This window comes from Macrobrachium nipponense, chromosome 46, assembly GCF_015104395.2.
Source record: "Macrobrachium nipponense isolate FS-2020 chromosome 46, ASM1510439v2, whole genome shotgun sequence".
NCBI lineage: Eukaryota > Metazoa > Arthropoda > Malacostraca > Decapoda > Palaemonidae > Macrobrachium > Macrobrachium nipponense.
In genome coordinates, this window is record NC_061106.1 from 15,625,703 (window position 1) to 15,638,051 (window position 12,349).

At 42.6% G+C, this 12,349-nt stretch overlaps 1 protein-coding gene across 1 annotated transcript in view; it reads left to right on the plus strand.

Annotated features, from left to right (window-relative positions):
- The first annotated feature begins 337 nt into the window (after positions 1 to 337).
- Positions 338 to 12,349, plus strand: part of LOC135214772 (nucleolar MIF4G domain-containing protein 1 homolog) — a 38,179-nt gene continuing 26,167 nt past the window's right edge. The window contains 1 exon segment of the mRNA XM_064249128.1: positions 338 to 464. The gene's annotated coding sequence lies outside the window, so the exon portion shown is untranslated.

Consider the following 12,349-nt stretch of genomic DNA (forward strand, 5'->3'; position numbering starts at 1 on the left):
CTAGGAACCAGGAACCAGGAACCTACATCTAAATGACAGGAAACTAAAGGCGGGGTTGGTGGGGGTGAGGGACTAAATGTGTACTTTATTGTGAAAAGATTATTGAAAAACAAAGTATTTTATTTTTATTGCCTAAAATGCAACAGTAGTGGTAATAAAGTTAGAATCGTGCAGTATCCGTATCAAAAAGATAGAGGAATTAGTAGTTAACATCTTAGTGTTCACAGATATATCTAGAGGGAAAACTGAAGATAGAAAAGATTTTATATCGAAGATAAATATACTTAAACAGCACTACTAGAGGAAAAAATAGTAATACCACTAAGAGAGCCGTTTCAAGGTAAGTCCACAATTATACTACCACGGGAGCCGTTTCAAAGTAAATCCACAATCATACTACTAATACCACTACATCGCGCAATGTGGGTTGTTGAAACTTGTTCTATAAAGTACTCTTGTTGATGGTAGGTAACCTTTTTTAGTTTATATTGATATCTTAAACAGTATGTAAAGCAAACGTCCTTTAATTCGGCTATGCATTACGATTGTAAACATTTCGGTGTGAAATTGATCACGCTTTTCTTTACAATCGCATGCTCATTCCTCTTCCTAACCCGTCTCCTATGTTTACTCAGAATTATAGGGATAGGTAGCCTAGTACCTAGGATAATTTTATGATTGCAGTGGGAAGCTGGTATTTGAAAATATAGCGAAGGGGAAAAGCCCATTATTATATAACATACATTAATAGCTTACTGACCCAACCTAACCAAACCCTCATGACACCATGTCATCACATTCGCAGCTAGGTCAACCAGACGAGAACTCAAGTACCTAGGGTAATCAACCGCATGGCCTGGATCAATTCACCGACGATCACGACATGCCACCCTCCGAAAAAGTACTTATAACGAGTCCTGACACCAGAGATGGCATCAGTCGCAACTTGTTGTTGGTGAGAGACGGAGCTAAAGACCTCTACTCTCCTTTCGAAGTATTTTCTCCAAAGTTAGAAATTAAGGCCAAATTTCAAGCATTAAACAGAGGGTAGTGAAAAGGGTGTCCAACACAGTGCAAATCTCACCAAAACGCTTTAGAAATTTTTACTTACTCTTAAATAAGCTACTATCTTAGAAGATTGACGCCATCTAGGCTATAGATGTTTGTGGAATCGCTTGTGTCAACAAACTTCCCATTTCCTGTGATAAATCTGCACACCACTTGTACCCATAGATGCTGGGGCACTTTCATCACAACAATCGGAACACGGTCCCTAACCACGATGTTTTTAAGGAAACTACTGTTTTGGTAGAAGACGACGAAGCGTACATTAGATAATTATTTAAATAAATAGTAAAACATTATTATTTTACATATTTATGATGATTAATTTAAAAATATTCATTATTGAAAAAGTAACTCGATTCTGACAAATTTAAGTAATTATTTTTTGGATTTAGAACGTTCTTTTAAGTCCTGTATTATGACGTCACGACATCTTGACTTTCGTACCTATTGTAGATGAATTGCTATACTAAACTTTTTTGCAGAACAGTTTACCAGTTATTCATGCAGATTGTTATCAGCTATTCATGTAATTGTTATAATCATTATTATTTACTTTTTGGATATATGAAGATGTTTTACTGCCGGATTACCGCTGTAGTGTGACGCAATCGCTTTCGGTCCCTGGGCCTCTGTCTGTTTTCGCACCATAAGAAATTAATGGGGCCAAATTTGCAATGACCAGAAAGTCGTTAAAAGAGGAAAGTTAGCATTGAGGGGCATATGTTTTGATTGAGAAAAATACCTAGCTTGTAAAAATTACTTGATTACAAAAAACTTGATTGACAACTAAGCAGCATACCTAGTATGGGTTTCAGAGCAGTGCAATATTTCTGTAACGAATACTCGTATCAGAACGAGATTTTGCTATAGTGCATTACACCCAGTGCCGTAATTTGTAAGGGTATCGTGAATCACAAATCGTAAAGAATTACGACACTTGTCCTTGTACCAAGAGACAAAAACTCCATTATCCAGAAATGGATACGAACACGCATAAAAAGCTCCACCTACCCTCCCCCCCCTCCACCGCCACCCCTGTCCTTCTTCCTTCCTTCACCTTCCTTTCTCTCTCTCTCTCTCTGTGTTGCCAATTGGTATGTGTTTACCCTCCAAACTGGGTATAAGACTTACACAAAACATGGATATTGGTGAAATTAGCCTATGTATTGAAAGTATATATACATAAATATTAAAGAAATTTTATCATTATTGCATTACTATGACAACTAGAATTCATGGAAACAGTTTATAATAATGCATCGATGTATGTGTGAAGCTCCACTAATGTGGCAACGATGATTTTGCCATTCTTAGCATGCAAACATTAAAGTTTACATTTATTTCTGGCATACAGTTATTTAGAAAAATCAAAATACTAATATAGACTTAAATCAATGAAAAGTGCTAGCAAAAAAAAAAAAAAAAAGAAAAATTATAATCCACTTATCCGTAGTCTGCTCCGCTATAGTTTTCGGCAGCCAGATGTACGACAAGGTTAGAAACATTGGATTGTATCTACTTTAGAAATATCTGTAATTTTTCGGGGTAATTTGGTTGCAAAATAGGGGTAATAGACATGAATTAAATAAACATTTTGAAATAACAAAGTAAAGTTAAACTAAATAACGAGTAAAGTAAACAATTAAGGAAATAAAACTTTGCAGTGTCGTCGTCTGCTGCTCGTAACTGTGTTTGTGGAATGCGCGCTTAGGAACCAGGAACAGCAACGTGGTTTAAGTGCAATGTGGAGTGAATTAAGACCAAAATGTGTATAATAACAATCAAATAAGCACTGTGGAGTTTCAGTTGTGATGGCTGTAAGGATAAAACCACCGATTACAAGGTAAAAATGAATTCAGTTCAAACCATGACCCTGGGAATAACATGTTTGATACTTTCACTAATATAGGCAACAAAATGTTGTTTTATTGTGCTGATTACAGCTGCAATCTTGAGTAAGATCAATAAACATTACATATATACACTAACTTTGTTCAATTGAGTGCTGGGAAGACTGGGGAAGATGGTGTCCATCCATGACCAGACCCGTCCAGCCACACGATAGTTGCAATATTGGATTTCAAGACTGCCTTGAAAACATATTTTACGAAGAGCGTCACATGCTTATTTTAGTTTGTATGGGGCTTTCATATATCACATTATGTTGACAAAACTTCAATCTTTTGAATGGTATGCTTAGAGTTGTAATTGTATTCTTGTTTCACCAATTAAATATCGAGTGAATAAGACCCGTCCAGCGTGATGATGGTGGATCGTCTGTTATTGTTTACCCTACATTGCAACCTCAACCCACTGGCCATTTTTGAGGTTCGGACATTTTGGTAATAAGTGACAAAGATCTTATCCTGTAACCTACACTTGAATATTAGGTATTTTTCTAAGTAACAACTAGGGAAAACAACCAAGTGGACTGGCCAACTCACTGAATACCGCGGTTTTGGCCACCCTCCGAAAAAGTACTTTAACACGTCCTGACACCGGAGATGGTCATCAGTCATGATAACAGGAGCTCAAGACCTCTACTCTCCTTTCAAAGTAAGTATTTTCTCTAAAGTTAGAGATTAAGGCCGTATTTTAAGATTTAAACAGAGGGTAATGAAATGTGTGGCCAACGCAGTGCACACAACCCCAAAACGCTTTTGAAATTTTTATTTATGATTAAAAAACTTTATAAGATTGACGCCATCTCGATGTTTGCCGAGTCGCTTGTGTCAACAAACTTCCCATTTCCTGTGCTAAATCCGCACACCACTTGTACCCATAGAAGCTGGAGCACTTTCATCACAACAATCAAAAACCCGACCTCTAACCAGTACTTATTCGTACTTATTCAAGGGGACTACAGCATTCTTTGCGGCGTTTTGAGCTCTTCAATTGTTTATCAGTGTTGTCAATTGGTATGTGTTTACCCTCCAAACTGGGTATAAGACTTACACAAAACCGGGGAAATAAGTGAAATTACGTAGCGTATCTATTTGTAGTATATATACATATTACCGCAATTTGATCATTACTGCATTACTATGACAACTAGAATTCATGGAAACACTTTGTAAATGCATCGGCGTATGTGTGAAGCTCCACTAGATTGGCAACAATGAGTCTTTGCCGTCGTCTGCTTGTACTTCAGAAATATCTAATTTTTCGGGGTAATTTGATTGCAAAAAAGACATAATAGACTTGAATTAAATAAACATTTTGTTGTAAAGTTAAACTAAATAATGAGTAAATTAAACAATTAAGGGAATAAAGCTTTGCTCCTCATAAACATGTAGTCTTCTGCTGCTCGTAACTGTGTTTGCGGAGTGAGTGCTTAGGAACCAGGAACAGCAACGTGGTTCAAGTGCAATGTGGAGTGAATTAAGACCAAAATGTTTGTAATTACAATCAAATAAGCACTTTGTAGTTTCAGTTGTGATGGCAGTGAGGATAAAACCACTGATTACAAGGTAAAAATGAATTCAGTTCAAACCATGACCCTGGGAATAAAAAGTTTCATACTTTCACTAATATAGGCAACAAAATGTTGTTTTATTGTGCTGATTACAACTGCAATCTTGAGTAAGATCAATAAACGTTACATACATGCGCTAACAATTTCAAATGATTGCTGGGAAAGATGGTGAATTGTCTGTGGTTAGAACGGCCAGCCACGCTATTGCCGCCATATTGGATTTCAAGACTGCCTTGAAAACATATTTTACGAAGAGCTCACATGCTTACTTTAGTTCGTATGGGGCTTTCATATATCACATTATGTTGTTGAAACTTAAATCTTTTGAATGGTATGCTTAAATTTGTAATTGTATTCTTGTTTCACCAATTAAATATCGAGTGAATAAGGCCTGGCCAGCGCGATGACAATGGATCGTCTGGGGTTGTTTACCCGGTGCACTGACTGTAAGAAACTTCGCAAATACAAAAGTCATGAAGGAGCCATAGAGTAAAATACCGAATGGCCTGTCTTTACCGTAGAGTGACCACCTTAATGAAAAAGTACTTTAACATGTCTTGTAACCCAGGATAGACATTAGTCAAGAGCCAGTGTCTGTCGAAGTAACAACTCACGACCTCTACTTTCCTCTCAAAGTAAGTTTTTTTGGTAAATTTATATTACTATTCCGCAGCAGCATAGGCTATGGCAGTTGTGGTTTTTCTATGCAGTTTTACCTCCCGAACAAGAATTTTAAGTGATATTTATTTGGATGACTGTAATTAACCCCCAGGGGCTCGTACTAAACACGGCAAAATACATTTGACGCCCCAATTCCTGGTGGCTTTCGTATTTGCGGGGACGAACGATGTGGAATGCTTATATAGAAATACTGTTTTCATACAATCAACTTACCTGTCAGATATATACATAGCTAAGACTCCGTCGTCCCCGACAGAAATTCAAATTTCGCGCACTCGCTACAGGTAGGTCAGGTGATCTACCGGCCTGCCCTGGGCGGCAGGACTAGGAACCATCCCCGTTTTCTATCATATTTTCTCTGTCGCCGGTGTATCAACATTGTTGCTATTACCTCCTGACTTAGATTCATATTTCATCCTTTGATCATCGTTTTTCGGCTTTTTGTGACGTATCTGGATCGTGTTTTGGCATTCGCTACTGTGGACTGTTTTTAATTTTTGGAATAAAAAACTCTTTTGGATTTTTCTCAGTATGTCTGATTCAAATGTGAGTGTGAGAATGTGTGTGAATGTAGGCTGCAGGTGAGGATACCGAAAGCTTCGGTCGATCCTCACACTGTATGCCGTAAATGTAGGGGGGGTCAGTTGTTCTGCTATTAATACTTGTAAGGAATGCGAGGGATTGATGCAGAAGAGTGGAAGACTTTGACTTCTTATTTGAAGAAGTTAGAGAGGGAGCAGAAATTAGACGATTGAAAGGTGTGAGTTCAAGGCCTATTGAGCCTTTCACGGATAATTCTAATCCTACTGATGTAGATTCTCCCTATGTATCTCATTCTCAGAGTGCTTTTTCGGATTCGGCATCGAAATCGCCAATCTGAAAGCTACAATTAGAGACATGAAGTCCAAGATGGCTGACTTCAAAGGTAAGGCTAGTGAAAGTGAGCATTTCAGTGAAGTGAGTTCTCCCAGTGTTGTGGAGGGGGCGTTTGATCGTCCCTGCGACGCTCCCAGGCCTAGACCTCTTCCAAGCTCCCATGCCCAGAGGAGAAGGAAAGTCGAAAGCCTTAGGAGGTCGTGGGGAACTCCCCAACGGTCAGACGTCCCTTCAGCTAGCTCTGCTTCGTGGCAGGCGGCTCAAGGGCGCTATAGAAAAAAGCGTCCTTCGCGAGTGTTTCTCGTCCTCTCCCTCTCCCTCACCTAAACGAGGTGGAAGGAATCGAACTTGTCGAGACCGCTGAAGCGTCATATGAAGCCTGACATAGATTCTAGTCCAGAGCGTTTCTCAGATGACGCTCCGTCTTCTAGCAAGAAAGCGAAGGGGGCGTCAGCGTCACTGAAGTGTACGCGGAAGTACCCTTTCCCTTCTTCTCTCCCCCCGAGTGATGACGAAAGACGTCATGCACTGGACGTGGGAGAAGCGTCAAGAAAGATCATTATGGCAGTTCAAGAGCAACTGTCATCTCTAGTGGGAGTTTTAGCGCCACGTCGGAAGGACGTGACGCTTCCAATTAAGAAGTCTCGTCCTCTCTCACCTGTTCAACGAGAAGCGTCATACAGACGGGAAACGGCTAAACGTCTTACAGAAGCGTCTAGTTCGGGCGAGAACAGGTGCTTACGAGAGTTTCGTAACGCCAGAGAGACGTAAGACGTCTTTTAGACGCGAAGCGTCATTGGAAACGGAGCATAGACATGACGCTCCGTCCAATATTATGACGCCAAGTAGGACGCCTTTGGAGAGCGGAGCGTCTTCCAAGCGCGAAGCGTCATCGGAGGACGTCAGCAAGACGTCATCCATGACGCTTGGCGAAACAGGAAGCGTCATGTAAGCGTGAAGCGTCTTCTAAAATTCTAGAGAAGCCGAAACTTATGACGCCTTCCAAGACTATTAGAACGGGAAAGAGGAAGGATTATCATTCCCTTAGCCCCTCTCCTATTAGGAGTTTGTCTCCTCAAGAAGAAGAACGTTCGGAAAGGAGAGCGGAGACGCATGTAGATCCCGAGTTAGAGGAAAACTCGGATGACGAATATAGTGGAAGAGAAGGTCTGTCTAACTATAAGGTGTTTGACTACCCTACTTCTTGAGGAGTACGGAGACGAGTTGACGCCTGCCGCTCCTCCTTCTCCGCGCTCGCTCTTTTCCAGTGCTAAGACGAAGAAGCCTTCGTCTTTTCTCAAAATGAAACCCACCATATCGATGAAGAGAGCATTACATTCCTTAGACTCATGGATGAAGTCTAAGAAAGACTTAGTGAGACAGTCTTCTGCATGCCTCCAGCAAGATTGGCTGGGAAAAGAGGAAGCATTTGGTATCAGACGGGAGAGAATATGGGTATTGCTCTCCCTTCTACAACCGAAACAGATTTTTCGACTTTGGTTGACGCTTCACGGCGTCAAAGTCTCAATTCTGCACGGATTACGTGGGGAATTTCGGAACTGGATCATCTCCTCAGGGACTCTTTCTGTGTATTGGAAGTTTTTAACTTCTTAGATTGGTCCCTTGGGGGTGATGTCCAAGAAAGCCCATGATTCGGAAGGAATCGAACCTGAAGCCCTGTTATGCATATTGTCCTTTTGTATTGACAGGCGGTACAGGGATGGATCCTTTTGAAATAAATCTCCTCTTTGTTTGGGGCAGGTCTTTTAAAGAAAAGGACTGTATATGGCGCCTTCTTAACAAAGGCAGTCTCACATGCTCAGAGAGCAGCACTTCTATATGCGCCTCTATCTGACTTTTTGTTCCCTTCTCAGTTAGTAAAAGGACATTGCGCATTCTTTAACTGAGAAGGCAACTCAGGATCTGCTGACGCAGTCAGCAGAAAGAAGAAACCTGTTGCTGCATCGGACAAGGAAAGGACCCAGTACAACGGTGCAGCCCTTTCGAGGTGGTCCGACCTCCAGACCTTCCACAAGGAGGAAGGCTCCAGAGAAGAGAGGTAGATCTGCTTTTCGTCCCTTTAAGAGGGAAAATGAAGATTCTCTCCTCCAAGCACCAGTAGGTGCCAGGCTCTGGGATTTGTGGAAGCCTGGACACTGATAAATGCAGACGCGTCATCTTTGGCGATCTTAAGGAGGGGATATCGTTATCCCTTTCCTGAACACTCCTCCCCTAACGTCAATACCAAGGGAACTATCAGCCAAATACAAGGATCCCTGTGCTGAGGGGATACCCTCTCTTCGATCGATGGTGGAACAAATGTGGGACAAGAGAGCGATAGAATTGGTACGGGATCAACACTCCCCGTGGGGTTTTACAATCGCCTTTTTCTGGTTGGCGAAAGCCGCGGAGGCTGGAGACCAGTACTGGACGTCAGCTCTCTGAAACAAATTTGTTCAGAAGGAGAAGTTCTCCATGGAGGGACTTTCTGCTTCAGTTCATGGCGTCCATTACGACATGGGAGATTGGATGGTGTCTTTAGATCTCCAGGACGCCTACTTTCACGTCCCGATCCACTCTTCATCGAAGAAGTACCTCCGTTTCATTGACGGGGGGAAGGATCTTTCAGTTCAGAGCCTTGTGTTTCGGCCTGTCCACAGCTCCTCAGGTCTTCACAGCCTGATGAAGAATGTGGCGAAGGTTTCTTCACCTCAAAGGAGTGAATGTCTCTATGTATCTGGACGACTGGCTCATCAGGGCCAGATCGGAGAGACAGTGCTTGGGGGACCTAAAGTTAACTCTGGATTTAATCAAAGCGTTGGGATTGCTTGTGAACCTCGAGAAGTCTCAGCTGACCCACCCCAGACAAGACCTAGTCTATCTGGGGATTCGGATGGATTCTCGGGTTTTCGAGTTTTTCCTTCGCAAGAGAGAATCGCAAAAAGGTTTGCGGATAGTCTCTCTCTTCTTAGAGAAGCCAACAAACGTCGGCGAGGGAATGGTTGAGCCTTCTGGGACGCTTTCCTCGCTAGAACAATTCTTCCCTCTAGGAAGACTTCATATACGTCCGCTTCAATTCTTCCTCAAGAGGTCTTGGAGCTGGAAAACCGGACAACTGTCGGACGTTTTTCCCATTCCAGTGGAGATAAAGTCACCACCTACAGTGGTGGTTGCTCCCTCTGGAAGAGAACAAAGGGATCTCTCTAAGACACAGAACCCAGACCTAGTGTTGTTCTCCGACGCGTCGGAGAGAGGTTGGGGAGCGACATTAGGCTCAGAGGAAGTGTCAGGCACCTGGGAACCAGCACAGGTGTCTTGGCACATAAACTGCAAAGAGCTCTTCGCCGTACATCTGGCCTTGAAGAGCCTAGAACCTCTGGTGTCAAAACAAGGTAGTGCAAGTAAACGTGGACAACACCACCGCACTTGCCTACATTCGGAAACAGGGAGGGACGCACTCCTCGTTCCTTTACGAGCTCACGAGAGACCTATTACTTTGGACGTTCTCACAGGAACATCTCCCTGCTGACAAGGTTCGTACAGGGAGTAAGGAATGTGAGGGCGGACAGGCTCGCAGGAGGAACCAGGTCCTTCATACAGAATGGACACTACACGAGGAAGTGTGTCTCGATCTCTGGTCTCTGTGGGGAACTCCTCATGTGGATCTCTTCGCAACATTCATCTCAAAAAGGCTCCCAGTTTTTTGCTCGGTCGTGGAAGATCCAAGAGCTCTTATGGTAGACGCCTTCCTGCTAAATTGGTCTCGAGTAGACGTATATGCTTTTCCCCCATTCAAAATCCTGGGGTTAGTAATGAAAAAGTTTGTGGCGTCAAAAGAGACGAGGATGACGTTAATAGCCCCCCCTTTTGGCCGGCCACCCAGGAATGGTTCAGGCGAGGTGGTAGAGTGGATCGTAGATTTTCCAAGATCCCTACCAAGAAGGATGGATCTTCTCAGACAACCACACTTCAAGAGGTACCACCAAAACCTCCCCGCTCTCGCTCTGACTGCCTTTCGACTATCGAAAGACTTGTCAGAGCGAGAGGCTTTTCTCGCGAAGTGGCAAGCGCGATCGCGAGAGCACGCAGAACCTCCACTACGAAAGTATACCAATCAAAGTGGGTAGGGTTTATTTAGAAGGTGGTGTAGATCCAAGAAGTTGTCCTCCTCCACTACCTCTATAGCGGAAATTGCTGATTTCCTGCTATTTCCTGAGAGAAAAATCTCATCTAGCCGTATCCACAATAAAGGGATACAGAAGTATGCTCTCGGCTGTATTCAGGAACAGAGGCTTAGATCTGGCAGATAATAAAGATCTCCACGATCTCATAAGGTCTTTTGAGACTTCAAAGTCTAAGGAACCAGTACCTCCGAACTGGAACCTAGACGTAGTCCTAAAGTATCTGTCATCGGAAAGATTCGAACCTCCTCATCGGGCTCGTTTTTTAGAGACATTACCCGAAATGCCTATTCCTATTATCTTTAGCTACGGCAAAGAGAATTAGTGAATTGCATGCTCTGCAGGATAAAGTAGGATTCAAGGGAGACTCAGCGATTTGCTCGTTTAAGAGCCCTGTTTTTAGCGAAAAAACGAGAATCCTACGAATCCCTGGCCTAAGTCATTCGAAGTCAAAGGCATGTCGAGTCTCGTAGGCAGAGAAGCAGAGAGGTCTCTATGCCCTGTTAGAGCTCTGAAGTTCTACCTTCAGAGAAAGCATCAAATGGGAGGCTCTAGACAAGGTCTTTGGTGCGCGGTAAAAGACCCCACAAGACTGATGTCCAAGAATGCGCTGGCATTCTTGTAAGAAACGTCATTACAGACGCTCATAAGGCCTGTCCTGACGAAACAGTTACAACTGTTGAGAGTAAAAGCTCATGAAGTGAGAGCTATAGCGACGTCTTCTCATCGTTTCATAAGAATATGTCGCTTAAAAACATCATAGATACGACATTTGGAGATCGCAACTCAGTATTTGCATCTCATTACTTGAAAGACGTGCGTGTGACATATGAGAAGTGTTTTTCTCTAGGTCCTTTCGTATCGGCGGGGATACGATTCTGGGTACGGGAGCCGGACACCAATCCTTAAATGTATATACTTTTCTTCTTTTTGGATATGGTCGAGAGTCTCTTCGAACAATGGAGGACTTAGGCTAGCACGGGCGGCCGTCTGTGTGTTCAGTAAGAGACGACTTCGTTCATAATCCAATTCAGATGAGTATAATTTTTTTTTTTTTTGAAAATTATGTATGTGTGTGTATGGTTTTGAGTTACGGTTGTTGTGACGAGTTCGGGAGATAACTCGGAACAATCCTTAGTTCTAACATATGGTTAGGATCAGGTGGTCGGGATTGTTGTGTGCTCCTTCATAAGGTGTATTGTCATATAAGTGGATCAGCACCATTGACAAAGTCCTTTTAGGCTCTGCCGAGTAAGCGGATAAGACCCCATCGGCAGACCCACAAGAACTCTTGGCCATAGATCATATATCTCGCTAAGTTTCTTGAGTGATGCAGACTACTGGGCAAACACCCACGAAGTCTACCACCTATCAGGTAGGAACCAAGGTTTTATTTATACCTACAACATATGTTGTTTACCTGTCTATTCCATATAGAAGCTGTCTCTTACCCTCCACCGAAGGGTGCCAATCAGCTATGTATATATCTGACAGGTAAGTTGATTGTATGAAAATGATATTGTTATGTTACAATAAAGTTTCATACATACTTACCTGGCAGATATATACAATTAAAGGCCCACCCAGCCTCCCCGCAGGAGACAGGTGGAAGAGAGAAAATATGATAGAAAACGGGGATGGTTCCTAGTCCTGCCGCCCAGGGCAGGCCGGTAGATCACCTGACCTACCTGTAGCGAGTGGCGCGAAATTTGAATTTCTGTCGGGGACGACGGAGTCTTAGCTATGTATATATCTGCCAGGTAAGTATGTATGAAACTTTATTGTAACATAACAATATCATTTTTTTCCCCCAAGTCACAAATTTGGGCCATGATTTCCGATTTTCAGGAAGATGGTCGTACTATGGTATAGGCCTGGCCGTTTGGTTTTTAACCTCTTCATTACCGAAAGTTTGTTTGGAGGTAGGTGGGTACCACCATTGAAGTCTACTATACCGCACCGGGTGCATAAAGGTGGTACGCATAGTACCACCAAAACTCCTCTTTTCAGATAGGGACTTCCAATCATTCTGTAATTTCGGTTTGAAGAGTTTGGAGCAAATAAACAG